Raw genomic sequence first — 27,342 nt, forward strand, 5'->3', positions numbered from 1 at the left:
CATTCCAAACCAAACAGGAGGGCTCCTCCACTCACTCCCTATTCCTCATGCTGAACGACAGTTTTCTGGGGTGAGACCCTGGAGCAGGTTGCCCAGGGAGGTCGTGAATGCCCTTCCCTGGAGGCATTCTACACCAAGTTGGATGAAGCCTTGAGCAAGCTGGTCTAGTGGAAGGTGTGCCCTCTGCCCAAGGCAGGGGGATTTGAACTGGGTGATCTCTAAGGTGCTTTCCAACCCAAACCATTCTATGTTTCTGTGAATCATAGATATTTTCAGGCACTCAAGCTCCTTGGCCTGGAATCCCTACAAGGCTGGCTTCCATAACAAAAGGCAGCCCTGATTCTTTAAATTCCAGAAGAGAGCAAAGTGAGGCTCTTTCTTTCCTTCCTTGCTATCTTGATGGGATGCAGCAGTTCTGACAAAGATTGAGTTTTTGCTGGCCGAGGTGTGGGTGAGGAGTTCAGCAATTTCATAGAATCATAAAATGGTTTGGTTTGGAAGGGACCTTTAAAATCTTGTAGTTTCAACCTCCCTGCCATGGGCAGGGAAACCTTTCACTAGACCAGATTGCTCAAGGCCTCAGCTGAGCTGGAGTGTTGGTTTCAGAGGTTTTCTTCTTCATTCACTGAAAAGGAAAATATGTACATGCCATACTGTCCTAGTACCACTCCTTCAGCTGCTTGCATGTCAGCAATGACTGTCACCTACTTAAAACATCTTTGCTTTATACTCAGGAGATGACCTCCTTAGTCCAAAGCAATCTGTTGTTCCAGAAAGGTTCCCATCTCCTCACAGAGAGCTTAAAGCACCTTGCAGTCCTGACACAGAGCCTTTGCAGCAGATCCACAGATTGCATAGGGTTGGAAAGGACCTCAAAGGTCACCTTGTCCAACTCCCCAGCAGTGACCAGGGACACCTCCAAGTAGGTCAGGCTGCCCAGGGCCAAATCAAGTCTGATCTTGAATGTCTCCAGAAACGGTGTCTCAACCACATCCCTGGGCAACCTGTACCAACATTCTACCACTGTCATTGTGAAGAACTTCATCCTAATGTCCACCCTACATCTCCCCTGCCTCAGTTTCAAACCATTGCTCCTTGTTCTGCTGCTACAGGCCCTTCTAAACAGTCCCTCCCCTGCCTTCCTGGAGGTCCCTTTCAGATGCTGAAATGCAGCTCTAAGATCTCCTCAGATCCTTCTCTTCTCCAGGCAGAGCAGTCCCAACTCTCTCAGTCTGTCATTGTATGAGAGGTGCTCCAGACCTTTGTGGCCCTCCTCTTGACCCACTCCAGCAGGTCCTTGTGTGGGGAGTCCCACAGCTGTACACAGTACTGCAGGTGAGATCTCACCAGAAGGGTTTAGACTGTGAGCCCTGTGGACTGCACAAGAGAGGTAACACCATGAGAAGTACCTAATAACTACTGACAGTTTGTCTTAGTCTCCAAATCACTTAGATGACTCTGAAAATATTTATCCTAGGGCTGGCTCAGCTGCACTGAGCAGGGGAATGGGACTCAATGAATAATAGAAATCTTGAAGTACAAAAATCTTTCTGCTGAGGAAAATGATAATTTTATGCTTTGCTCTTTCTTTTGTGCTGGTGGCTCTGTAGGCAGCCCTTTGGCTAGGGGATTTGCTTAAAAGTACAAATATGTATTGTGGCAAAGTAAAATATTTATTGAAGACATTGACTTGGTACCTGTTGAGTAAGGAGAGGGTTCTGGGCAACCTCTGAGCTGCACCTGGGTGGCCATTTTCATCGAGTCGTGGAATTGTTTCTGTTGGTTAAAGACCTCTAAGATCATTGAGTCCAAACATCAACCCAACACCACCATGGTCATTAAACCTTGTCCCAAAGTGCCATATCCACACATTTCTTGAACACCTCCAGGCATGGTGACTCCACCACCTCCCTGGGCAGCCTGGTCCAATGCCTGGCCGCTCTTGCATGGAAAGTATTTCTTCCTAATTGCTAACCTAAACCTCCCCTGGCACAATTTCAGGCCATTTCCTCTTGTTCTATCACCTGATACTAGGGAAAAGACAGAAACCCTCACCTCACTCTAAACTTCTTTCAGGGAGTTTTAGAGAGCAATGAGATCTCCCCTCAGCCTCCTCTTCTCCAGGCTAAAGAGCCCCAGTTCTCTCAGTCTTTCCTCATCAGACAGATGTTCCAGTCCCTTAATCATCATCATAGCCTCTCTTGGACTCTCTCCAGTAGATCCCTGTCTCTCTTGATGGGGGCAGCCCAGAACTTCATGTAGTATTCCAGGTGTGGTCTCACCAGGGCAGAATTTGGCCCCTTTAGTCTGGAAAAGAGCAGACTGAGGGAGAAAGAGTATACAGAGAGAGAGAGTGCTCATTGGAATGGGCTGCCTGGGGAGGTGGTGGAGTCACCATCACTGGAGGTGTTCAGGAGGAGACTTGATGGGGTGCTTGGTGCCATGGGTTAGTTGTTTAGGTGGGTTGGATTGGTTGATGGTTTGGACATGATGATCTTGAAGGTCTCTTCCAATGTGGTATATTCTATATTCTATGTTCTAAAAGGGATCTCATCAATGTTGATCAATACTTAAATGGTGGATGTCAGGAGGATGGGACCAGTCTTTTTTCAGTGTTGTCCACTGACAGGACAAGGGGTAATGGGCACAAACTTGAAGATAAGAAGTTCCATCTAAAGATGAGGAAGGAACTTCTTTAAATTAAGGGTGCTGGAGCACTGGAGCAGGCTGCCCAGAGATGTGCTGGAGTGTCTGTCTCTGCAGGCATTCCAAACCAGCCTGGATATGTTCCTGTGTGACCTTCTCTAGGAGAACCTGTCTTGGCAGGGAGGTTGGACTGGGTGATCTTCAGAGGGCACTTCCAACCCCTTCCATTTCCTGTTTCTGTGATTTTTCAACATCTTACATTGAAGCAATTGATGTCAAGGCCAGGAAATTGGACAAAAAATGCTGTGTTTCATTTTTGACCATTTTAAAGTTTGGGGTTTTTTGTTGTTGTTGAAGCATGAAAATATTTCATTTAGAAAGTATTTGAAAATGTAAACTGTTTCATGCAAATCATAGAATCGAGTCATAGAATCAACAAGGTTGGAAAAGACCTCAAGGGTCATCAAGGCCAACCTGTCACCCAACACCTCATGACTACTAAACCATGGCACCAAGTGCCACATCCAATCTCCTCTTGAACACCTCCAGGGATGGTGACTCCACCACCTCCCTGGGCAGCACATTCCAGTGGCTAACAACTCTCTCGGTGAAGAACTTTCTCCTCACCTCGAGACTAAACTTCCCCTGGTGCAGCTTGAGACTGTGTCCTCTTGTTCTGGTGCTGGTTGCCTGGGAGAAGAGACCAACCCCCACCTGGCTACCTCCCTTCAGGTAGTTGTAGAGAGCAATAAGGTCACCCCTGAGCCTCCCCTCCTCTTCTCCAGGCTAAGCAACCGCAGCTCCCTCAGCCTCTCCTCACAGGGCTGTGCTCCAGACCTCTCCCCAGCCTCGTTGCCCTTCTCTGGACAGGTTCAAGTGTCTCAATATCCTTCTTAAATTGAGGGGCCCAGAACTGGACCAGATGACCCTTGTGGGTCCCTTCCAACTCTATGCAATCTGTGAAATTCACACCCACTGTGGGTTTTTTGAGGGCTACACCAAGCAGGGGTGGCAGACAGAGCTCCATGTGGAATTTGCCTACTTTCTAGAGTAAAATATTTTCCCTGCTGTTGCACTGGCACTGGGGAGAACCCTCCAGACCTGTGACTTCAGGGATTAGCCACATGAAGAGGGCATGCAGGAATGCAGACTATTTTTAAAAGACTAGTCCTTAAAGGCTGGGCTGCCAGTGAGTCTCATGTCAGAGCAGAGAGGAGCAGGAGAAAGTGACCTTCCTAAGTTTCACCTCCTTCTCCATTTTAACCCAGTGGGACAGATACAATGCAATGTTCAGATTTAATTTCCTCTCCTGAGGCCTCTCACCTGGATGCACTGAAGCAGTGCACAGCCTTGCTCCTGATGGAACACTTAGAGTGGGTTGCCCTAGTCCAACACATGATGTGTTCTTTCTCTCCTTCCTGCCTCCCTTCCTCTCTTTTCTGTCTGTCTTTTTCTGCCTTCCTTTCCTTCTATCTCTTTCTCCCTCTTCCTTCCTCTCTCTTCCTCTCCTTTTTTTCTCTCTGTCCTTTTTTCCTCCTAGAAGGAGGCACAGCAGTGGAGCAATAAGGAGTGCATCTGGGAAACTCACCAGGGTATAAGAATTCAGGCTTAGACCTAATGGGTGCTACTTTTTCACTTGAGTCACTACAGGGACTTGATACTTGTCAAGCACAGACTCAGTGGTTAGTGAGACTCTGGAAAAGGTTGCCCAGGGAGGTCTTGGATGCCCCATACCTGGAGCTGGTCAAGGCCAGGTTGGATGAGGCCTTGAGCAAGCTGGTCTAGTGGAAGGTGTTCCTGCCCATGTCAGGTGGGTTGGAGCTAGATGATCATCAAGGTCCCTTCCAACTGAAACCATTCTATAAAGTCTATGGATTTCATCCTCTTAAGTAGTGGACTTAGCAGGTGAAAAACTTTTTACTCCTTGATTGTCCTTGTTGTTCTAGAGAGAAGTAAATATGTATTGTGAGGTAGGTCTAAAGTCTTTGCCAGGATATTGGAGGTTGCAGAAGGGCACTAGAAGAGAGATGTAGAGGTTAGAGGATGACATATCATTCAGTTTCACAGTGGTACATTAGAATAGGTTACCCAGGGAGGTGGTGGAGTCACTGTCTCCAGAGGTGTTCAAGAAACATGTGAACATGGCCCTTTGGAACATGGCTTAATGACCATGGTGGTGCCAGGTTGGTGGTTGGACTTGATGATCTTAGAGGTCTTTTCCAAGCAAAACAACTCAATGGCTTTGGTGTGGAGTTGTAGTTTCTATAAAACACCAGAAACATTTACAGAAAAGGGAGAATATTTGAATAATACCAGAAACAGAGGCAGGAAAAAGAGGCCCTTGGGGGGCAGGAGGGAGCCGGTTACTTGGTAGCACTAGAAGGGAATAAGGGGCAAACAACCTAAAATTGACAAACGAGTTCCAATTACATTTTATGCCTAAAACTGTTACATCTTATTGCAGCTTTCGTGAGAGTTAAAGCAGTGACTACACAAATTGGAAGCGTGGGGTTAAGGGAGAGATGCTATCCTGTGGCCCAGCTTTTAATGGGGACTTTATCAGAAAGTCTGAAAGAATCCCTTTATGAGAATCACAGAATGGTTTGGGTAGGAAGGGACCTTAAAGATCATCTAGTTCCAAGCCCCCTGCCAGGGGCAGGGACACCTTTGACTAGACTGGATTTCTCAAGGCCAGCCTGACCTCGACCACCTCCAGGGAGGGGGCATCCACAACCTGCCTGGACAACCTGTTCCAGTGTCTTGTCACCCTCCCTTTCTTTCCAATACCCACTCTAAATCTCTCCCAGCTCAAAGTCATTCCCTCTCGTCCCACTCCTCTCCAGCTTGTTGCTAGCTCTGGAGACCGATTTTTCTTGTACTAAACTAAGTATGCTTGTACAAGGACAAAGAAAATTTGATTTGTCCAAATAGATTGGTCCAAAAATCTCCTGAGTTTAGTGCTTAGCAGACAACTGCTGCATTACCCAGGGAGGTGGTGGAGTCACCATCCCTGGAGGTATCCAAGAAACGTGTGGACATGACACTTTGGAACATGGTTTAATGGACACAGGGGTGTTAGGCTGGTGGTTGGACTTGGTGATCTTAGAGGCCTCTTCCAACCAAACCAAATCTGTGATTCTGTGATTATTGCAGATGTTGCATATTTCACATACATTGGTATATTAAGTAGTTACTAGTTTAACATAGGCCTTGCATGATCAGAGGCAACTTTTCAGAGGTGGTAGACACAAAGGGATCTGGGTGTTCTGGCTAACCTATCACTCAGTTCTTCTGAAACAGGGGAAAATGGCAAATAGCTCCTCAAGGCATAGTCATATTTCTCTGAAAAAGGGAGGCACTATGAAAGGGAAATGTCAGAGCAAGCAAGATAGAAATGTACAGAGCGATACATTGAAAGCCAGAAGTCCACATTTGGTACCTGACTTTTCTGTTCCCATTCTGTGAGACTCCTGGCAAGTCTTTTCACCTGTCTCCTGCCCTTCCTACTCGCTTTGCTAACTTGTCAAATGAAACTGCTGGCAGTTTAGGCCAGAGGTTGCTTGTAGGACTGAATGCTCTTAAGTGGCTGCTTCTCTTAAGAGTTGTTAATGTTCTGCTAATAGAAAGAGGCATGAAAAATAAAAAAGAAGAGTTAATAGAAGACAGTGAGATGCACAGGTATAGAAAGAGAACATTTGGAAACAGCATCTCAGAGTTACAAAGAAGAAAATATCTTGATTATTTTTATGCTGTAAAATAGTAAGAGTGAGGAATAGGAGCGAAGAAATACAGAGTTCATTAACAGAGTAATAGAATCATAGAATGGTTTGGGTTGGAAGAGACCTTAAAGATCACCTAGTTCTAACCTCCTGCTATGGGCAGGGACACCTTCCACCAGACCAGGTTGCTCAAGGCCCCATCCAGCCTGGCCTTGAACCCCTCCAGGGAAGGGCATCCACCTCTCTGATTTAACGGTGCCCTTGTACAGAGAAACCAATGGAACAAGTTGGCCATTTCTTTGACTTCTACAAACTTTTGTTGTGGAGATCTCAAGAAGCTGAAAAATGTTCTCAAAAAGGGGCAGAGGTGGGAACAATAACTTCCTCAAAGTGTGGTTTTAGAAGAATGGTTGTCCACACACTGATCCTGTGGCTCTGTTCCTGTGCTAAAGTGGATATGCTGCAGCTTTAGTTCAGATAAAATGCCTCCTCCCTTCAGTGCTTGCACATAAATTGCTATTAAATGTTACCATGTTATACAAGTGCATTGGGGAGGAAAATAAGCCCACTAATGCATTGTCCTGCTCCAGTGTTTTTTAACCTGGAGGATGCCATGCTATTCCATGAACTGTGGGTGGGCAACAAGCCACAGCAAAAAAGCCCCAAACAACCTAAAGCAACAGTGGTGGGCCAGGCTCCATAAGGCTGCCTCTGCCTCACCCTTTCTCTCCCATGATTCTCCCCAGGCTGTGTATAAAGCTTAATGCAGATAAAGCATATGCTCCCCAAGATGCCTTCTGGCCTTCCTTCCCTGCTCACATGACAAACGTCAGTTGGAGTCAGCCATGGTAGCAGCTCAAAGGGATCCAGGGCCTGCAGGCTCAGGCTGCAGCTGCCTAGTCCAAGCTTCCTTTTTTTTATGATCTGAACACATTTTAAATGACCACAGAACCATAGAATGGCAGGGGTTGGAAGGGACCACCAGAAATCATCAAGTCCAGCCCTGCTGCCAAAGAAGGATCACCTAGGCAGATGTGATGAGGAAGGGCTGAGAGATCTGGGGCTATTCAGCCTGGAGAGGAGAAGGCTGTCAGGGGATCTGATCAATGTTTATAAATATCTGAAGGATGGGTGATAAGGAGATGGGGCCAGACTTTTTCACTGGTGTCCTGTGATAGGACAAGGAGCAATGGAGACAAACTGGAACACAGAAAGTTCCACTTGACATGAGGAAAAACTTTACATTGAGGGTGCTGGAGTGCTGCAGCAGGCTGCCCAAAGACGTTGTAGCGTCTCCAGCCTCAACTCTCTCAGCCTTCCCTCATGTGAGAGATGTTTCAGTCCTCTCAGCATATTAGTAGCCCTGTGCTGGACTCTCTCTGGTAGTTCTTTGTCCTTCTTGAGCTAGGGTGCCCAGAACTCGACAGTGTTAGTGGTTAGGAGGGGAACAGAACAAGCCCTGATGACTATTACTTATACCAACATTATTCTTTTTCCTGTTATTATTAAATAACAACAAAGTGAAAGGAAATATTTTTCCCCTTTTGACAGGGTGTAAACATATGGCTACTCAAGTGTTTTATATTGTGCCATGGGTTAATGAGGAGGGGATGTGTATAACAGAGATACTCCTCTGTCACTGGAGTGCAAAATAGGCAAACCCAGCTGAACTCAAATAAATTCAAAAGTTAACAAATGCCACTTCAGAGGGCACCCATCCTGCTGTGTGTGCATCTGAGCAAACTGCCTCATCCGTGCTGAACTGCAGCGACTCCAGCAGAGCGCAAGAGCTCACGGGGACAATCCTAGGTTCATAGAGTGGTTTGGGTTGGAAGGGACCTTAAAGATCATCTAGTTCCAACCCCCTGCCATGGGTCAGGGACACTTCCCACTAGACCAGGTTGCACAAGGCCTCATGCAGCCTGGCCTTGAACACCTCCAGGGAGAGACCACTCATGATCTCCCTGGGCAACTTTTTCCTGTGTCTCACCACCCTCACTGCTAGGTATTTCTTCCTAATATGCAGTCTAAATTAACCCTCAAACCAAGATAGTTGTCCCTATCTTGACCTCTTTTCTGGGAAAAAAAACGACAGTAAAGGCATGCAGTGTAATAAAGAGGCCTGCTAATAACAAAATGGAGCATGCTTTAAAATGAACTCCATGCATGCTGTCAAATATCAACATCTGTTTTGGCAGGATTTTAGTAATCAAGAGGTAGAGAGGCTCCATGGTGTACTATTCTTAATAGTAAAAGAATCCAAGAAAGAAGGTTTGATACTGACAAGAAACTTACACCTCCAAGTTTTCACTGCATGGCTTAGGCCTCTTACACATACCAACAACTTATGCACACTGAGGAGATGTTGCTTATCTCCTTCACCATCTAGAAATGACAGGCTGAGGGAGAATGGATTGAAGCTGGAAGAGGATGGGGGATTTAGACTGAATATTAGAAAGAAATTCTTTACAGTAAGGGTGGTGAAAGACTGGAACAGGTTGCCCAGGGAGGTTGTGGATGTACCCTCCTTGGAGGTGTTCAAGGCCAGGTTGGATGAGGCCTTGAGCAATGTGGTATAGCAGACATGTTAGTAGAGTTATAACCAGAAGATCTTTAAGGTCCCTTCCACCCCAAACCATTCTGTGAATCTACAGATCTATGAATCTATGACAGGAGGAAGCTCTGCCTGAAAATTAGGCCAAGCTGTTCATACACGACTAACGAGACCTGTGTGCCTTCGCTTGTCAATGTCCCAACCTGTGAGCCCTGACATGGAGCTGACTTCCAGTGAAGGATGATGGTCAGCTCTTCTTTCTTACCTCCATGAGAAAAAATAACTTAGGTAGAACACATTAATTATGCAATGTGTTTATATTTTTATTTGTGTGTTATTCAGGCACCAACCAATGCACTGCTGCTTACAACAGGCAAGGCTGCTGGGCATGTGGGACACTTGTCTCCCATCTTACCAAAACAAGGACTCCTCAGAAACATGGATACAATTTAGTTGTACAGTATGAGCCTGTACTTTACTCCACCATTTTATTCAGATCTCAGAAATATTGCTTCACAGTTATATAATGTATTTCTGCAATGAAAAAAGAAAAACCATGAACAAGAGGGGAGGAGAAGGGAAAAAAAGAGTAGGGAAGTAATGGAATGATGTTGGAATTGCCCATATCACACCGGAAAAAAAGCTCAGGACAGGCATCAGAAATATTGTTCCACAGTTGTTTAACATTCCTGCCCTTAAAAACAATGGGAGGGGAAAGAATGAAAGAGCAGGGAAGTGATGGGAAGATGCTGAAATTGCCCATGCTATACTGGTAAATAGATCAGGATGGAGAACATAAGAAATAAATTGCAACATGCTGATGCTGAAATTGATTGTACAACACTGGAGAAAAGCTCAGGACAGGGTTTCTGAGACATAGTCTGAGAAATAGTCTCACAGTTATTTAACATCATTCTGCCATTAAAACAAAAGGGAGAGGGGAGAGGATGAAGGGTTAGACAAGGAAGGGGAAGATGCTGAAACTGACCATACTACACCTGAGAAAAGCTCAGGATAAGCAACATAAGGAACAAACTCTCCAACATCCTTGGAGTCTTGAATGTGTAAAGATCTAGTGAAGCATGAATATTGCTGGTTTATTGGGGGAAAAATTAATGCACTTCGGTTTCTACTGTTATTATAACTGACTATTTCTAACTTTTGTTTTGTATAGGCCAATTACTGACTGTAAGGCAGAATTCCATCTGGAGACAGCATCACACAAAAATTAGTTCTAATTGTAATAATAAATGTAATGTGTTTTGTCCTTAAAAAAGCCCAACACACCTTCTATATTCAAGCCCTTGCAAACATTACGATGTTGGGGCAGTGCACATAGTGTGATTGGGTTGGAGTCCTGCAGGAGAAAATAGCTTTTTCCCCCCCCCCAAAAAAAAAAGTTATCCAGCAGGGCTTTTCCAACAGCCGTCAGCACAATCGCCACACAGCCACCCCAAAGCTGCTGGCCTCACACTGTTGCTTTGTCCCTGTCAGCCTGCGGGTCACACAAAATTCTCAGCTGAATTTCACATCCATGTGGCCGGTACCGTGCGGGAGGTGCAGGGCAGAGAAACGGCCAGGGCACAGACCAGGGCGTGGAGAGCGGCACGGCCGCCACCCTGGCACTCCCCCAGTCCTGTCCAACAAGCGGCCGCTGTCCCTGCGAAGAGCCGGTGCGCAAGGCTGCCGTGCTGCTGCCGGTGCTGGGCCGGTGAGGGCCTCTCCGCCACGTTTGGGCGAGGATCGCTAAGGCAGCAGGCACCGCCCGCTGCTCCGCCGCATCCCCGTGCCGCGCCGCTGCCCCTCAGAGCCTCTCGCCGGGTCAGGGGGCGGCCGCTGGCCTCGGCCCGTCCGCCCGGCTCCCCCCACGGGCCGCGGGGCTGCCTTCCCGTGTTTACTCCCCGAGCGGGGGCTGTGCGGATGCGCTGCTGCTTCCCTCAACTTCTCCGCTCGCCGTGTTTTGGCCTCTGAATGAAAGCCGCCCAACTCGGCAGAGTAAGTTATCGGGGAGCTGCGCGGAGGGCTGCCGGGGCTGGGGCCGAGGGGGGACCGGCCGGGCCGGGCCGTGCTGTGCCGGGCCGTGCCCGCCGCCCGCACCCCGCCACCGCCGTTACCCCGCGGCGCTGCCCAGGGCAGGCGTAGTTTACTCTCGCAGCCCTTCCCGGGTGGCCAATGGACAGCGGCTGCCGGCGCTGTGGCCGGCACGGCTCGTCTCAGCGCTCCCCTGGGCACTGATGGACTGTGGCCGGTAGCTTCCCGCTACCTGCCCCACTCCGCCACGGCCGACACCGGCTCCTGAAACACTACGAAGCCAGAGCGACGATCTTTGTGTGAGTGTGTGCGCCAGCGGCTCCCTCGCGGGCCGCGGGTGTAACGGCATCGCTGAATGGCTGGCGAGCCCGTCCCTCAGCGAGCCGGCCAATGGCGGGCCGCCTTATATCCCGGGGAGTGTTGTGGCGCTGCCCGGGTTGCATGGCTCTGTGTGGAGCCGCGTTCCGCGGGCGCCGAGGCGGAGGGGCTCCGCTGCGCGCCGCGTCTCGCTCCGGCCCAGCGGCGCGCTGCCCGCACGCCCGCCGGCCCCACCGAGGTGAGTGCACGCCACCCCCCGCCCCTCACCGGCCGGCAGGAAGGTAAACGGAGACGGGCAGCGGCAGGCAGGGAGAGAGGTGCCCTAGCCCCACACTTTCCCCTCCGCGCCCCAGCGTTGAGGCAGCCCTCCGGGCCCCCTCGGTGGCGTTGGTGGCCGGGAAGGAGTCGCGGAGCTTCCCCTGCCCTGCGCGGCAGCTGCCGGGGCTCGCAGTCACTTTTCCTCCCTCTCGTCAGCCCTGCCTGCGTTTGAAAGTTTGGGCAGGGGAGGACGGGTGGGTTGGTGCCTCCAGCCCTCTGCCCGGCCGAGAGGGCAGGGGTGGCCGGGGCTGTGAGCGCGGGGGGCGGCGGAGTGCATTGCAATCCAGCGCAGTGCATGTGCAGAAAATAAAAGCCCAGAAGAAGGCGGCAGGGGTAGGCCAGCCAGTGCCAGGCTGCGTTTGAAACCAGGCACCTCTCGCCGCCACCGAGAGAGAGGCAAGAGCAGCAGCGGCAGAGGGAGGAAGGGGAAGGAGGGCGAGGAGGAGGGCTAGCCATGGGCCGCCGCTCGGTGTGTGCCCCCGGGGGGAAATTGACAGGGAAATCGCGGCAGGCAGAAACGAAACTTCATCCCGAGGGGCGGCGAGGCGAGGCGCAGCGGAGAGTGCGCGGATCGGTATCGGCTGCCGCCGGCCTGGGGGGGATCCGCGCTGCCGCCGCCGGGAGGAAGGGGGTTGGGGTGTGTGTATCAAACCGGAGAGGGCGAGAGAACCGATCCAGCGGCCGCACGGGGCTGGGGGGCGGCGGGAGGGAAAACCCCGGCGCCGACCCCGACAACAACAGCGGCCGAGCTCGGCCGGAGAGTTGGGCTGCGCGTTTTCCGGTAGTCATCGGCGATGCACCCGGGGCGGCGGCGGCGGCGGCGGCCCCGGTGGGCAGCTGGGGGGGGCGCGGGGGTGGGCGGCCCTGCCGGAGTTTCGCGTGGATGTGCGGATTATGTTGTGTCAATAAGTTTAAGGTGGAGAGGAGGGAGAAAGGGAGGGAGGGAGGCGGGCGGGGGCCGGAGGGGAGGTGGCGGCAGGCCTCGGCCGCGCGAAGTCCTATTTCCGAAGGTAAGTTGTGACATTGGGTGGTCGCGATGACAGAAAACTTGGCGAGGGGCTCCCCGGGGAGGGGGTGACCGCCTCGGAGACGGCTCTCTTGGCCGCCGGGAGCCGGATGGGTGCTCGGCTGCTATTTGCTGCTGCTGCGAGATCGGGTAGCTGGTAAATTACAGAAAGCAACCAACCCTCCTCCTCCTCCTCCCCCCCCGCCGCCCGCCAGCCGCTTCGTTCTTCCTCCTCGGGTTTATTTGCAATGTATGAAACTTGCATGGCTGTGAGAAGAGCCGATCCAGGGTAGGTTTGCGAGGAGGAGGAGGAGGAGTACGGGGAAGGAGAGGTTGGAGGCAGGGGAAGGGAGGTGATCGTGTTAATCCCGGGCGCCGCACGGCAGCAGGTTTGCGTTAGGAATATCGGTGGCACTCCGCCGCCGCTGAATGAGGAAGGTAGAACGAAGCGATGCGAGAGCCGCTGAGGCGACATGTACGGCGGCGGGGCGAGAGGCACCGGCAGGCGGCTGCCCGCCCCCTCCCTCCCTTCCCTGCCTGCCTGCCTCCTCCCTCCCTCCCTCCCCGCCGGGGCGGGGAAGGACCGTGCCCGGGTCTCCCCCGCTCGCCGCCAGCCGAGCCGGGGGGCCGCTGGGCTTTAACCGTGTGCGGGGCGGATTCGCCACTTTTTCCGGGGAAGGCCCTCGGTTAAAAGTTTTTTTCCGGAGGTGAGTGCGTACGGGGAGGCCGGGGCGCCGCCAGGCTGGCGGTGGTCACTCGGGCCTGGGGCGCCGAAACCATTGCCCGTCCTGCTGGTGACACGTCCAAGTCCCGCAGCCCGCCGGGGCGGCGGAGGGGCCCGGCCCGGCCACCGGGGGTAGGGACGGGGTGCCGGTCTCCATGTGGCTCCGGCGGTGGCGGCGGCACCTCCTCCCCGGTGGCAGCGGCAGCGGCGGCAGCAGCGGGATCATCGCCCGGGCCCGCGGGGAGGAGGAGGGGAGTAGCAGGGAGGTGTTTGCTGCCAGCCTGCCTCGCCAGATCCTGCCGGGGAGGGCAGCTGGGAGGGCCGGGGAGCCCCCTGCGCCCCCTCTCCGCGCCGCCGCCCCTTCCCTGTCCGCCTGCCCGCCCCCAAAGGTGTTGTGCAGACTTTTCCCCCGGGAGGGTGAGATTTATGCGCTGCATTATTGCTCCTCTCCTCCCCCCTCAAAGCAAGATGGACTCTCTCTTCTCTCTCTCTCACATACACTCACTCACACACTCTCTCTCCCCTCTCCCTGTCTCTTGTCAGCCTCCAAGATCGACATTTTGTAACTAAAATGCAAACTTGATGGTGACCGAGGGCGTGGGGTCGGGTGGAGACGGGAAAATCCAGGGTCACGGCGGTCTTTCTCCATATTTAATACCTTTTCTTTCCACCCCACCCCGGGAGCCCGGATTCCGGTGGCCCTACACTTTGCACGGGCGGGGGTGGGCGGCGGGCGGCGGCTGCAAACGCCGCTTCCCCCCGCGGCTCGGCCCGGGGGTCTCGGTGTTCGCTCTCCCCGCGGGCTGCGGAGGTGGAGGGGCGGCCGCAGGACCCCCGAGGCTGCTCTGTCGGGCTCTGCCGAGGAAAGGGGCACGGGCACTACCTGAAACTGTGTTCCAGCGTTTGCAGCCTTCCGTCCGTCCCTCTGTCTGTCTGTCTCCCCTGGTGTATCTCGTACCTGCAGTCTGGCGGCTTGTGCTTGTTTGTTAATTTCGCGTTGTTTGGCTTTATCCAGGCGCGGGGATTGATCGCTCACTTGTGTTAAGTTCCCGGGGGTTATTGTTATGTTTGGCTCCTTGCAGATGGTGGTCAACTTTGTGCCTTTTTATTTCGATAACGTTTGTGTGTGCATGTAAATACCTAGGTGCTGCATCCCTCTCTGTTACCTCTGTGCTGCCATAAGTCTGCATTCGAGAGGCACAGAGGAGAAACAACCCACCCATCCCATTCCCACTCAGGTGATTTGCTCCATTTGCCCAGTTCCTAATGCCCTTTAAAGACGTCTTTTGTTTGCTCCTTAGGATTTCCTGCCACTTGTCATCTCGTTTTAATGACAACTTCTCAGGGGTTGGGGGGTGTGTGTGTGTAAGCAGAAGCAAGTTTCAAGTTTTTGGGATCTCTCCTCACGTTGGCGTTGTGGTGAGTTGCAATATTGTGGAATCATGGTGTGCTGATGATGTGCCTTTATTTGCTACTTTATAGGTCACTATCACATGACAAAGGCTTTGAGACAGCTTCATCTTCATCTGTCTGTAATTTCCAGTTGCCCTTCTGGGTGAGTATGTGAACTGTCCACATGGAGGGGAAAAAAAAGAACTGGGTTTTTGTTGATAAGGCAAGAAGACCTCGTGCTGCCACTTCTTACATGGAAGATGCTTGCTCAGGTTTTAGTGCCTCAGAAAACATGTCTTCTCAGGTGCTCCTAGCAACTGCTAGAGACAAAGTTTGCATGGAGGGATAGCTCTGAATAACCTGAGAACTGTAAGCCTGTGCATATTCAGATCTCTTGATTGTTTTCCCCCCCTTGTTTTCATCTTAAACCTTGCTTTGTAAAGATAATCAGGTGATGGACTTAGGGCAAAAGTTTTAAAGGTTGGAATATGCAAGGGGCAACACCAAAGTCACAAACTTAATGAGAATATAAACTCCTTTTAAAATTCAGTGGTAGTAAAAATAGGAAAGTAGAAGAAGAGCACCTCACTGGGAGTCTCTGGGGGGCAGGATGCGGTGTGAAGATCAGCAGAGCTGTGCAACTACTGCAGCAGGAGTTGGTTCAGCTTTTGCACCTGAACTGGAGGATTAGAATTCCATCCATGTTCTTTTCTGCATTACTTTTGTGGTGGTTTTTTTTTCCCCCCCTTCTGGCATTGATTAATGCAGGTACATCCATCAGAAAGATGAATCTTGGTGACTAATTTACTAGCAGTCCTAAGCTTTCAGGTACACAACCCATTGCTTTTAATTATTATTATTATTGTTATTACTTTTTAAGCTGTATGCTGGGGAAAGTTTTGACACCCTTTGGAAGGGTTTGACATCTTTCAAGGCCAAGTGGAAGTTTAAAGAAGAGGTGTTTCAGTTTGTGGGGTGATGTTCATGGGTGACATAAAACGAGCGGCCGCTCGGAGCGCTTCTCATACAATCCCTGGTGGTGGCACTGAGCTGCATTGGGCCCAAAATGGGGAAGTAGAAAGTAAAATACATATATATATATATATAACTTTTTATTTACAGTACTGTTGTGTACTTAATTAAAACCAAGACATGTATTTGGGGTAAGCTTAGTACCCATAAGCGTGAATGATTAATAACATACTCTTGACCTTTTCCAGGCAGTGTGGAGCAGACATGGGATAAGTGATGGTCCCAAATATGCTGGCTGGAAGGGGGCTGTTGGGAGCAGCTGTTCTGGTGTGATATTATCACCACAAAACTAGTCTTCAGGCTGGGAAGGCCACTGTGGGGAGAGAGTTTGAAGAGAGGATGCTGTCTGTTCTCAGTTTCCTGTGGAATTGCACCCAAATTTCACTTTCCCAGATATTTGGGGGCATTGAGGTTGGTGTATGTAGGTCTGAGAGTATAGACAGCAAAGGAAGTGACTGAAATTCTTCAGGACAGGCTAGTTGTGTAGGAAAACAGCAGAATGTTGCTTTTGCTTTTATTGTATGTATGGAGTAATTGCTACAGCAATTTTTACCATGTAAAAATGCATTGGGAAATTAAAACAATGGCAGGTTAGGCTTCAAGCTGTTGCTCAGAGCTGAATACAAAGGCTCTGATTTCTGAACTTAATTTCTGTGTTTTCAGGTGAGACTCAGACTTGAGTGCTCTAAGTTCCAAGGACTTTATTTGGAGTACTGCTTAAGGGTACTAAGTAAGGATAGCTCAGGGACCTTACTTCAGGTGGTGTCTTCACATATGGTGTGGTTTTAATTTTTACTGTGATGAAGTTTTTTGGGTGCATGGAATTTTCATCCTGGAAATGAAGTGGTGATCATAATCTGCCCCCAACTTCAAGAGGAGTGATTTTGTGCCTAGTGCTGAATGTAGGTCTTGCCTGGTGTTGGACATCCATGAACAAATGACAAAGTAAAGGAGGGTAGGAATGCTTGTTGAAGAAGAAAGCCTTACAGAAACTTTGGAGGAAGCAGAGAACTAAATTTCCTTCCAGCTTAAAAGTCAAAACAAAGGTAATAATGTGCCTAGCTAGGAGGAGACTAGAGATTTCATTAGATCTGTCCATAACTAGAAACTTCCATTTGCTTTGGAGAGCTTTTATTTTGGTAAAAGCAAAGATTTCTTTTATTACACAGTTCTCAGTTAAGTAACCATTCCTGAGTGCAGTTCAGTAATTCAGCCTTAATGTACAGCAGGGAGACCTTTATCCTGGCCTTGGTTACCAAGTGCTGGGTGGTGTGATGGTGTGTAACAGGCTAAAACGTGATGAGACGAGGGGCTTTGTGAGCGCTTCAGAAGTTGTGTCCTGGTCTCAAAAGTTCATTGCATCCTGGTGTCCCTCTTGGCACAGCAGGCTGATAAAGCATTTCAAGCAGACACATAATTTAGGAGAAATGTAACTGATTTCTGTGTTGAGGTAAGCTCAGAATATTGAAGAAGCTTTCCCTCGATGCTTTAGATTTTGTTTGGGGTCTGCTTGCATCTGCAAAACTTCCATTGGTTTCAGCAGGAGGTTTATTTAGGAGAGGAGTGTAGAAGTGATGGTGAGATGAATTTGTCCATGTTTATTTTTGCCATTCAGTGAAGAAAACCTTTCTCTTCCATAGCTGTTGTCTGAATAATTAAAGATATTAAATGTCATTTTCCCACATAAAGTATCAGAGATAATTGTGCAGTTACTTTATAGCTGACATTTTTCCTTCTTATCTGGAATGATCTTAATACACTTTGTTGATAAATGGGTGGTTGCATGGCCTGTGAATGTGTAAGCATGTGAGTATCTTTAAGCAGGTGACAGGTCTTGTTAAACTTATTGATACAACTGCTCACCTTCAGAGCTTAAAGTCACTCCAGGCCGCTGCTACTCCCAGTCTTCAGACTGAGGATGTGCAGCGTCCCCAAAGCTTGCTCATGGTGGTGGTGTCTGGCAAGCCAGTTGTCTGGCAGACTGGGATGGAGAAAGGAAATTTTGACCAAGTGAGCTGGAGAGAGTAGTTGTGGGGAAGGCAGACAAGACCTGCAGTGTGCAAGGCTGTAGTGTGAAGGTTGTAAATGCACCTGCAGTGAAATCTGGGCACCTGAGGGGTGAAACACTGCCTCCCTTTCAGTGGCATGTGCAGTGTTCGTGCCTCCCTCTGTCTGAAGATGGCTTCTTGGTGAAGGAAGGTACTATACAGGTGAAGCTGAAATGAAAGTCTGATTTCTGAGCATGCCACAGGCTGCCTCTGTAAGCTCTGGCAAGTGATGTAATCACTTTCCATATCTTAGACCTTAGTCAGGCTCCCTGTGCTGTGCCATGAGGGTGGCCTGCTTCGTCTGCCGATGGTGTCAGCAGGACTGCTGTGGCCTGCTGGTGACTTCCAGGGTCAGAGTTTATTCCTGGAAGCACAGCCCTATGTCCCTTTGCCGCCTGCAAATGGAGACTAACAGTCCTTCCCTGCATGGTTAAATCATAAGGCACATGTGTATTGGGATGGTTTTCCTGAGTGAGCCAAATTAGAGCTTTTTGATTTATCTCTTTTGTTTCTAAAGTGATATGGACAGAACCCTACCTTACTGCAACGTTAATTTGTGTGCACTTCAATTACTTTGGAGTCTGTAAAGCTGGATTGAAGTAACAGTCCAATGTGTTTCCAAAGGTTCTGGAGGAGAAAAAGTTAACTCTTTGAACATGCAGTATTAACTTGATTTCCTGTCTTTCTGCCATGCTGTCTCCCTTCCCCAGGGTCTCAAGATGTTTTACTCTGTTTTATGTGAAAGGACTTTTTAGGATTTATTTTCTCTTTACTGCTGCTGTTGTTCTAAGCTCACTGTTTCTGTCTGAGAGCAGTGTGGTGAGCCTGGTACTAGAGGCTGTGTGAATTTCAGGACAGGCTCCTATAGCTGTCACTCTTCCTGAGAGTTTAAGAGTGCTTGTAAGACCTGACCCAGAATAAGGATTACTCTGAAGTTTAAGAATGGCTTAATGGGCTGCTGTTATATTCCATGGCTTGGAAAAAAGGGGGGGGGGGGGGGGGGAATCACACTTTACTCTCTTAGTAATAATGATATTATTAATAATTGGCAGTTGTAGGCAGTGCCTTATTCATGTGCTCATGACCTGTCTGCTGAAGTGCATAAGCCATGCCCTAATCACACACCTCAAAAGGAGGAACCATTATTTTTATCCCTGTTTTAGGCATCTGGGATGCAAAGCAGTGAAGGCACATAGGCTTGCCTGCACTCACTTAACAGGTTAGCATTAGCAGGGAATGGAACAAAAGCCACCTCTGAGTCCTTTCCCTTGGTGTGTGCTACCACTCTGAAGCTTTCCTGGTGAATGCCTGTCCTGGAATGCGAGGAGTCTCACTGAGTTCTGTGCCAGGTGGGCATGTTTTGCTAACACTCAGCTTTCATTCATAACACCACTGTAAAACCCAACCAAACAACAAAAAACCCCCCAAAGGAGCAACACCCAAAAAACCCCCAAGAAACAAACAAAACCCCCTGCCACAACCAAACCCAATACCAGATACCTTCAGAAGAGAGTGAAGATCCTGACTTTCAGGTCAGTTACATTTACTGACTCAAATAGGAGAGTTTGCTTAAGAGATTTTGCCACTAAATGTGGTATTTAAGCTGGTGTGTATATTACACTGTTTATTATATTGCACTTTATTTAATGCTAGCTTCCTTGTATTAATACTGCCTGCCTTGTATTAACTGAGGCTTTTCTTTTTGCATAGCAGAGGTGCTAAAATATGCATTGGTCTGAAATAGTTCTTTATAATTAAATTATTTTGTTATATTCATAGCTTAATGCAAAATCACAGCTTCCCTGTGACACCCTGAATTGACAGCAGCAGTTCCTTTGACACTCTGGCAGTATTGTGATAAATAGGGGGAACTTACTAAATTGAACTTTCATTTCTAAACCTGTTAAACATATTTCATCCTGGAAGCACTTTTCAGATTTGCTGCTTGCTGGTGTTTTGTTCCTGGGAACGTGGATTGGGTTTGATTTTTTGACGTGCCCCTGGTCAGGTGTTGGAACAGGCTGCCCAGGGGGGTGATGGAGTTCAGGAAATGTGTGGACATGGCACTTAGGAACATGATTTAATAGCCATGGTGGTGTCAGGTTAATGGTTGGGCATGGTGATCTTAGAGGTCTTCTCAGACCTTAATGCATTGGTTAGGCCACATCTGCATTGGTTAGGCTGCACCTTGAGTCCTGTGTCCAGTTCTGGGCCCCTCAGTTTAAGGAGGACATCGAAACACTTGAAGGTGTCCAGAGAAGGGCAGTGAGGCTGGGGAGAGGCCTTGAACACAGCCCTGTGAGGAGAGGCTGAGGGAGCTGGGATTGCTTAGCCTGGAGAAGAGGAGGCTCAGGGGTGACCTCATTGCCCTCTACATCTACCTGAAGGGTGGTTGTAGTCAGGAAGGGGTTGGTCTCTTCTCCCAGGCAACCAGCACCAGAACAAGGGGACACAGTCTCAAGCTGTGCCAGGGGAGGTTTAGACTTGAGGTGAGGAGAAAGTTCTTCACTGAGTCATTCGTCATTGGAATGTGCTGCCCAGGGAGGTGGTGGAGTCACCGTCCCTGGAGGTGTTCAAGAGGAGATTGGACGTGGCACTTGGTGCCATGGTCTAGTCATGGGTCTGTGGTGATAGGTTGGACTCGATGATCCTCGAGGTCTCTTCCAACCTTAGTTATACTGTGAGACTGTGAAAGCAGCTCCATGGAGAAAGACCTGGGAGTTGCAGTGGACATTAGGTGATCCATAAGCCAGCAATGTGCCCTTATGGCCAAGAGGTCCAGTGGTATCCTGGTGTGCATCAAGATAAGTGTGCCTTGCTATCTAGGGAGGTTTTCCTTCCCCCTCTACTCTGCTCTAGTGAGACCACACCTGGAATACTGTATCTCAATTCTAATGGCACAGAGACTTACTGGATAGAATCCAATGGAGCCTATGAGGATGATGAAGCAGCTGGAACATCTCTCTGAGGCAGAAAGACTGAGAGACCTGGGACTGTTTAGTCTTCTAAAGAGAAGGCTGAGAAAGTATCTTATTAATGTCCATAAATACCTGAAGGGTGGGTGTCAAGAAGGTGCCAGTCTCTTATTACTGGGGCTCAGTGATAGGACTTGATGATCCCTGAGGTCTTTTCCAGCCTTATTGACTCTATGATTCTGTGACGAGGGGTAGTGGACACAAACTGAAACCCAGGAAGTTCCACCTCAACATGAGGAGAAAATTCTTTGCTGTGAAGGTGCTGGAACCCTGGAGAGGGATTGTGGAGTGTCCTCTGGAGGCTTTCCAAACCCCAGAACATGTGTGTGTGACCTGCCCTAGGTGATCCTGCTGTGGTACAGAGGTGGGAGTTGATGATCTCTGAAGGTCCTTTCCAACCCCTGCCATTCTTTGCTGGAGTAGGAGCTGCATGTGAGGAGGAGGGCATGCTTAATGCCTGAAACAAGACCTAATTGTAGTATTCTTACAATGCAAGCAGCATTTGTATTATTTCAAGTATTTATAAATGTGATTACCTAGAAGATGAATGCAAAAAGAGGAAAAGCATTGTTTTGCCACTGTGCAGTGTTGGTGCTTCCCTTTAGAGCACACACACGTCATGTAATAGCAAGTCCTCATGAGCATGGACAATTCAGCATGTGAAAATAAATTGGCTTCAGGCATATCTGAGTACAAAGAAAGCTAGTACAACACAGTTTCATTTTTTGTAGTGAGGGGAAGGAAAGTTAACAGGATTTTAGGAGACCAGATGAAGAAAATCAGTTGCTTAGGAAGCATGGAATTGTTATTGTCAGGAATCTCCCACCTGGCTGTTTCGATGGAAGACTTTTTATCAAAGGTAGCAATGGCTGAAAATAAAACCAAAACCAGCATTTTATTGACCTTCATGTCACAGAGCATGATCAAAACACTTCAGTGGACTTGCCTAACATGGCAGTTGTGGAGCTAAGTTTAGGTAGAAGCTTTCCTGACAGCAAACTTAACCAGCCCTGTCTCCAGCTTCCTCCACTCAGGAGAAGCAGGAAGGTGCATCTTCATGCTGCCTCTGTTGTGTGTGTTTTGGTTTGGGTTTGGGTTTTTATTTAAAGAAATCACTATTTCTTTCATCACTGTTTTTTGGTGATGTCTCTGTTCTGCTAAGAGTGCCAGGCAGTGTTTTAGAATAGAATAATAGAATAATAAACCAGGTTGGAAGAGACCTTCAAGATCATGGTGTCCAGCCCATCAACCAATCCAACCCAGCTAAACAGCTAACCCATGGCACCAAGCACCCCATCAAGTCTCCTCCTGAACACCTCCAGTGATGGTGACTCTACCACCTCCCCAGGCAGCCCATTCCAATGGGCAATCACTCTCTCTGTATAGAACTTCTTCCTAACATCCAGCCTAAACTTCCCCTGGCACAACTTGAGACTGTGTCCTCTTGTTCTGGTTCTGGCTGCCTGGGAGAAGAGACCAACATCCACCTGTCTACAGCCTCCCTTCAGGTAGTTGTAGAGATCAATAAGGTCACCCCTGAGTCTCCTCCTTTCCAGACTAAGCAGCCCCAGCTCCCTCAGCCTCTCCTCACAGGGCTGTGCTCCAAACCCCTCACCAACTTTGTTGCCCTTCTCTGAACTCATTGGATTTACTGCTGTTGGATTGTTGGTTTTGAACCTGAACCTTTCAGTTCTTTCCCCACTGTGTTTTTTCTGCCAGCTACATAAAGGCTTTTAAACAATCACAGATTCATAGAATGGTTTGGGTTGGAAGGGACCTTCAAGGTCTTTTAGTTCCAACCCCTCTGCCGTGGGCAGGGACACCTTGCACTAGACCAGGCTGCACAAGGCCTCATCCAGTCTGGCCTTGGACACCTCCAGGGAGGGGGCATCTCTAACCTCCAACCTGTTCTAGTGTCTGACCACCATCACTGTCAGGAGTTTCTTCCTGATACCCAGTCTAAATCTACCCTCTTCCAGATTCAGTCCATTCCCTCCCATCACTACAAGCCTTTGTCAGAAGTTGTCTGGTTTTTGTTTTTCTTGTGGTGGTGGTGGGTTCTTGTGGGGTTTTTTGTTTGATTTTGTTTTCCATTTATTCCCATGTCCTACACAGTCAGGACTTGACCAGCAATGGGAGTGGGTAAGGCATGTCACAGCATAGCAGTTAGGATTATATCTCTTGCAGTAAATCTTCACTCTTCAGCCTGTGTGTTCTTTTATGAGGCAAACAATCCTGGGGTTTTGTTAGTGTGTGAGAGAATGCCTTATTATTGTGGCTGCCAAAGCAATATTTAAGAGAACAACATCACAAGAGATTTGGAGATGAAGCTGGATAAAGAAGACCTTGGGAGAGAATGGAAGGAGTGAGGGAGAACTTAATTTCTTACCTTATTTTAGCCTCCTCAGTGTGAAGTGACTGGGTGAAAGTCGGCAGAACCGAAACGTTGTGATGTTCTGCCTTAAAACCTCGCTGTAAAAGTTTGAGGAAGTTGCTCTCTTCTGCCAGCTTGATGAAAAAAGGCATTCTTGTGGTTGGCTGGTGTTTGATTCGCTTTCTACAGGTGGGCTTTGAGCAGCAGCATTTCTACAGTGAGCTGCATCATACTATTTTTGTCCTGGTAGTGATTGTTACTTACTTATTTTTCCTTGTGGGGTTAAGTACAGGGCCATCAGTGTGTGTTGTCCCAACTATTGAAGAGCTCAGTCATAGTATCATAGCATCAGTCAGGGTTGGAAGGGACCACAAAGATCATCTAGTTCCAACCCCCCTGCCATGGGCAGGGATACCCCACACTAGATCAGGCTGGCCAGAGCCTCATCCAGCCTGGGCTTAAACACCTCCAGGGACAGGGCCCCAACCACCTCCCTGGACAACCCATTCCAGGGCTTCACCACTCTCATGGGGAAGAACTTCCTCCTCACCTCCAGCCTCAATCTCCCCACCTCCAGCTTCATTCCATTCCCCCTAGTCCTATCACTTCCTGAGAATTCCCTCCCCAGCCTTCCTGTAGCCCCCTTCAGATCCTGGAAGGCCACAATGAGGTCACCTGGGAGCCTTCTCTTCTCCAGACTGAACAGCCCCAACTCCTTCAGTCTGTCCTCATAGGAGAGGTGCTCCAGCCCTCTGATCATCCTCGTGGCCCTTCTCTGGACACAGCTCTGCAATTGGATTCTTGAACAAAAGCAGTGTGTGCCCCTCCTTGGACCCGCTGCTTGAAGTTGCTGGGGCCACAAAATTCCTCAGGAATGCTGCAGGTTTGATGTCACTCCTCATGAACCATTGATGTGCAGATAGTCCTGCCAGGGTCAGGCAGGGCTGGGAATAAAGATGTGGCGGAAATATGCGAAGGTCCCCTAATGAAAAAGAAGGTAGAGGAGCATAAAGTGTGAGAATGGCATTTGGTAGATGATACATCTTCTAGTGATAGGATGAGGGGTAATGGATTAAAGCCTGAGGAGGGCAGATTTAGACTGGGTATTAGGAAGAAATTCTTTACGGTGAGGGTTGTGAGACACTGGAACAGGTTGCCTGGGGAGGTTGGAGATGCCCCCCGCTGGAGGTGTTCAAGGCCAGGTTGGATGAGGCCTTGAGCAGCCTGCTCTAGTGGGAGGTGCCCCTGCCCATGGCAAGGGGGTTGGAGCTAGATCACCTAATTTAAGGTCCCTTCCAAGCCAAACCATTCTGTGAATCTCTGAATGAGTCTTTGGCATGTTTGCCTTTTGTTTGTGCACGTTTGCTTCTCAAGGTGGTTCTGTGGCTGGGCAAAGAAAACCACCTGGAGGTCAGTGTTTGGAGGTGAATGGTTTGGGGATAAAAAGCAGGGTATTCACCTCTACTTCATTGCTCATCCTGGCTTCAGATGGTCTTTCTGTTTGGAGAAGGTTTCTTTACATCCAGTTTTCATGTGGAAGAGTGAAGACTTCCTGCCTGCCTCAGCTCTAACCAGCAGTGCTCTGTGCCACTGAGCTGTGACTTTGAGGCCTCACCTCAGGTCTGCATCTTTCTATAATACTTTATTTTTATTTTTCCTCCTTCCCCTGCCTTTGTTTGTGTTTCTTGCCTCTAATTTGTTTGAGACACTCTCTCATACATTGTGCTAAACATCCCTCATCAAGTGCTCCTAATGTATTTTGAAACAAGCGCAGCAAATTGCCGCCTGATCCAGCGCTGATTGCAGAGCTATGGCAGGCGAATTAATAAGAAAAGAAAAGTAGCATAATTAATTTCCAGCTGCTTTTGGAGAAACAGAGGTGTTCGGGGGGGGGGGGGGCGGAATTTGGTCTCTGCCACAGGAAGAGTGGCAGAGCTGGTAGCAAATCCGTCAGCACAAGGAAGCTCTCGGGGATTCTTACCTTCGGTCCTGTTGGTTGACAATGATTTGCAGCGCTGGAGGGCTCAGCAGAAGCTCCAGTGTCATCCTGTTAAAGCTGATGTTCATTCTGACAGAGCTTTTGGACTAAAGGAAGAGCAGGTGTCAGAGCTAGAGCAAGGGGAGAAAGTTTTAGACCTTAACATCATAGTATCAGTCAGGGTTGGAAGGGACCACAAGGATCACCTGGTTCCAACCCCCCTGCCATGGGCAGGGACACCCCACACTAGATCAGCCTGGCCAGAGCCTCATCCAGCCTGGGCTTAAACACCTCCAGGGACAGGGCCTCAACCACCTCCCTGGACAACCCATTCCAGGGCTTCACCACTCTCATGGGGAAGAACCTCCTCCTCACCTCCAGCCTGAATCTCCCCACCTCCAGCTTCATTCCATTCCCCCTAGTCCTATCACTACCTGAGATCCTGAGCAGTCCCTCCCCAGCCTTCCTGTAGCCCCCTTCAGATCCTGGAAGCCACAATGAGGTCACCTGGGAGCCTTCTCTTCTCCAGACTGAACAGCCCCAACTCCTTCAGTCTGTCCTCATAGGAGAGGTGCTCCAGCCCTCTGCTCATCCTCCTGGCCCTTCTCTGGACACCTTCCAGCACCTCCAGATCCCTCTAGTAAAAGGGGTTCCAGAACTGGAGGCAGTACTCCTTGTCTGTTAGTGCAGAAAGCCTCAAGCAAGGGAAGTAAATCATGGATAGCCAAGTGTAACAGCTGGTTGGTTATATCCATTTCCTGTTGGTATTTCCCTCAGCAGCAAATCAGCATTTTCCTTGCATCTTGCATCCTGGGCTGCATCAAAAGTAGTGTGGCTGGCAGCTTGAGAGAGGTGATCCTGTCACTCTGCTGAGACCTCATCTGGAGTCCAGCTCTGGGACCCTTAAGACAAGAGGGCCATAGACCTGCTGGAGCTCGTCCAGAGGAGGGCACAAAGGTGATCAGATGGCTGGGGCACCTCCTCTGTGGAGGCAGGATAAGGGAGTAGTGTCTGTTCAGCCTGGAGAAGAGAAGGCTCTGGGGAGCCTTAGAGCAGCATTTCAGTATCTGAAGGGGACCTGCAGGAAGGCTGGGGAGGGGCTGTTCAGAAGGGCCTGTAGTGACAGGACAAGGGGCAGTGGTTTGAAACTGGAGCAGCTGAGACTGAGGTTGGACATTTTGAGGAACCTTTTTCCAATGAGAGCAGTGAAATACTGGAACAGTTTGCCCAGGGATGTGGATGAGGCCCTGTTCCTAGAAACATTCAGGATCAGATTTGATGTGGCCCTGGGCAGCCTGATCTATTTGGCAGTGTTCCTGCTGACTGCAGGGACGTTGGACAAGATGCCCTTTGAGGGTCCCTTCCAACCTGGTGCAGTCTGTGAATGTTGCATGTGCTTGCTTGTGCTGGTCTCTCACGTCAGCATTGTGCACCAAAGCAGCAGAAGGTAAATAAAATCTATGGTTACCAGTGACTCAGGCAAAATCTTACTGTGAGGGCTCTCACTACAGTCAGGGATGTTAGTATCACAGAATGCCATGTTGGAAGGGACCTCAAGCATCAGCTGCTCCAGCCTTTCTAGGGGGTAGTGTACTTGAAATGAGGTGGTCCAGCACCCTGTCAAGCTGAGCCTTCAAACTGTCCAATGTGAAGGAGCCCACTGCTTCCCTTGGGATGTAATTCCAATCTGTTACCTGTTCTCCTGGGGAAACACTTTCTGCTGAAGTCCAGTGAGAGGAGGCTGTAGAGGGGATCTGGATGCTCAGATGCAGGCTTTGAGATCTCTGCATAGTTCACTGTTGCTGAGGGCTGACCCTTCAGGCGAGAGCTCCAAACAGAGTTCTGTGCCTGTGCAAAGCCTGCCTCATCTTTAATCTGCAGAGGAAGATCCTGCTCTCTGGAGACACATGTCTATAGCAAATGTGTTAGTTATTTGCATAACTAAGTGACCTCTTGAGGACAGCCTTGTCAACCTTTCTGTTTCACTGTGCCCTGTGGTGATGGAGCCAAAGTGAGAGGATGCTGGAGTGTGGGGAGGGAAGCACTCGAGAAAGCTGTGCAGGTAACTGTTTTGTCTGAGAACTGTCCTCTTCATTTTGGTGCCACAGGTGACCTGGGTAAGCTGAATATATATTTCTCAGACAACTTCAGTAGTTGTGATCTAAAGTTTCCAGTTGTGATAATAGATGCCTTGGGCACTATCTCTTTTGTCATTCAGGAATGCAGA

The 27,342-nt window shown here is 49.3% G+C and overlaps 1 protein-coding gene across 12 annotated transcripts in view; it reads left to right on the top strand.

Moving 5' to 3' along the window:
• The first annotated feature begins 10,844 nt into the window (after nucleotides 1-10,844).
• Nucleotides 10,845-27,342, top strand: part of BBX (BBX high mobility group box domain containing) — a 127,622-nt gene continuing 111,124 nt past the window's right edge. For 4 of the 12 annotated variants that reach the window (XM_068163041.1, XM_068163042.1, XM_068163043.1 and 1 more), the window contains exons 1-2: nucleotides 13,157-13,299; nucleotides 14,799-14,871. The gene's annotated coding sequence lies outside the window, so the exon portion shown is untranslated. Of the gene's footprint in view, nucleotides 10,915-11,379; nucleotides 11,507-13,156; nucleotides 13,300-14,536; nucleotides 14,555-14,798; nucleotides 14,872-27,342 lie in introns of those variants that run through there. The other 8 variants (XM_068163046.1, XM_068163047.1, XM_068163045.1 and 5 more) reach the window with 5 other exon arrangements.

Source organism: Melanerpes formicivorus, unplaced genomic scaffold (assembly GCF_026170545.1).
Source record: "Melanerpes formicivorus ecotype bairdi unplaced genomic scaffold, bMelFor1.0.p_v2 SCAF_70, whole genome shotgun sequence".
NCBI lineage: Eukaryota > Metazoa > Chordata > Aves > Piciformes > Picidae > Melanerpes > Melanerpes formicivorus.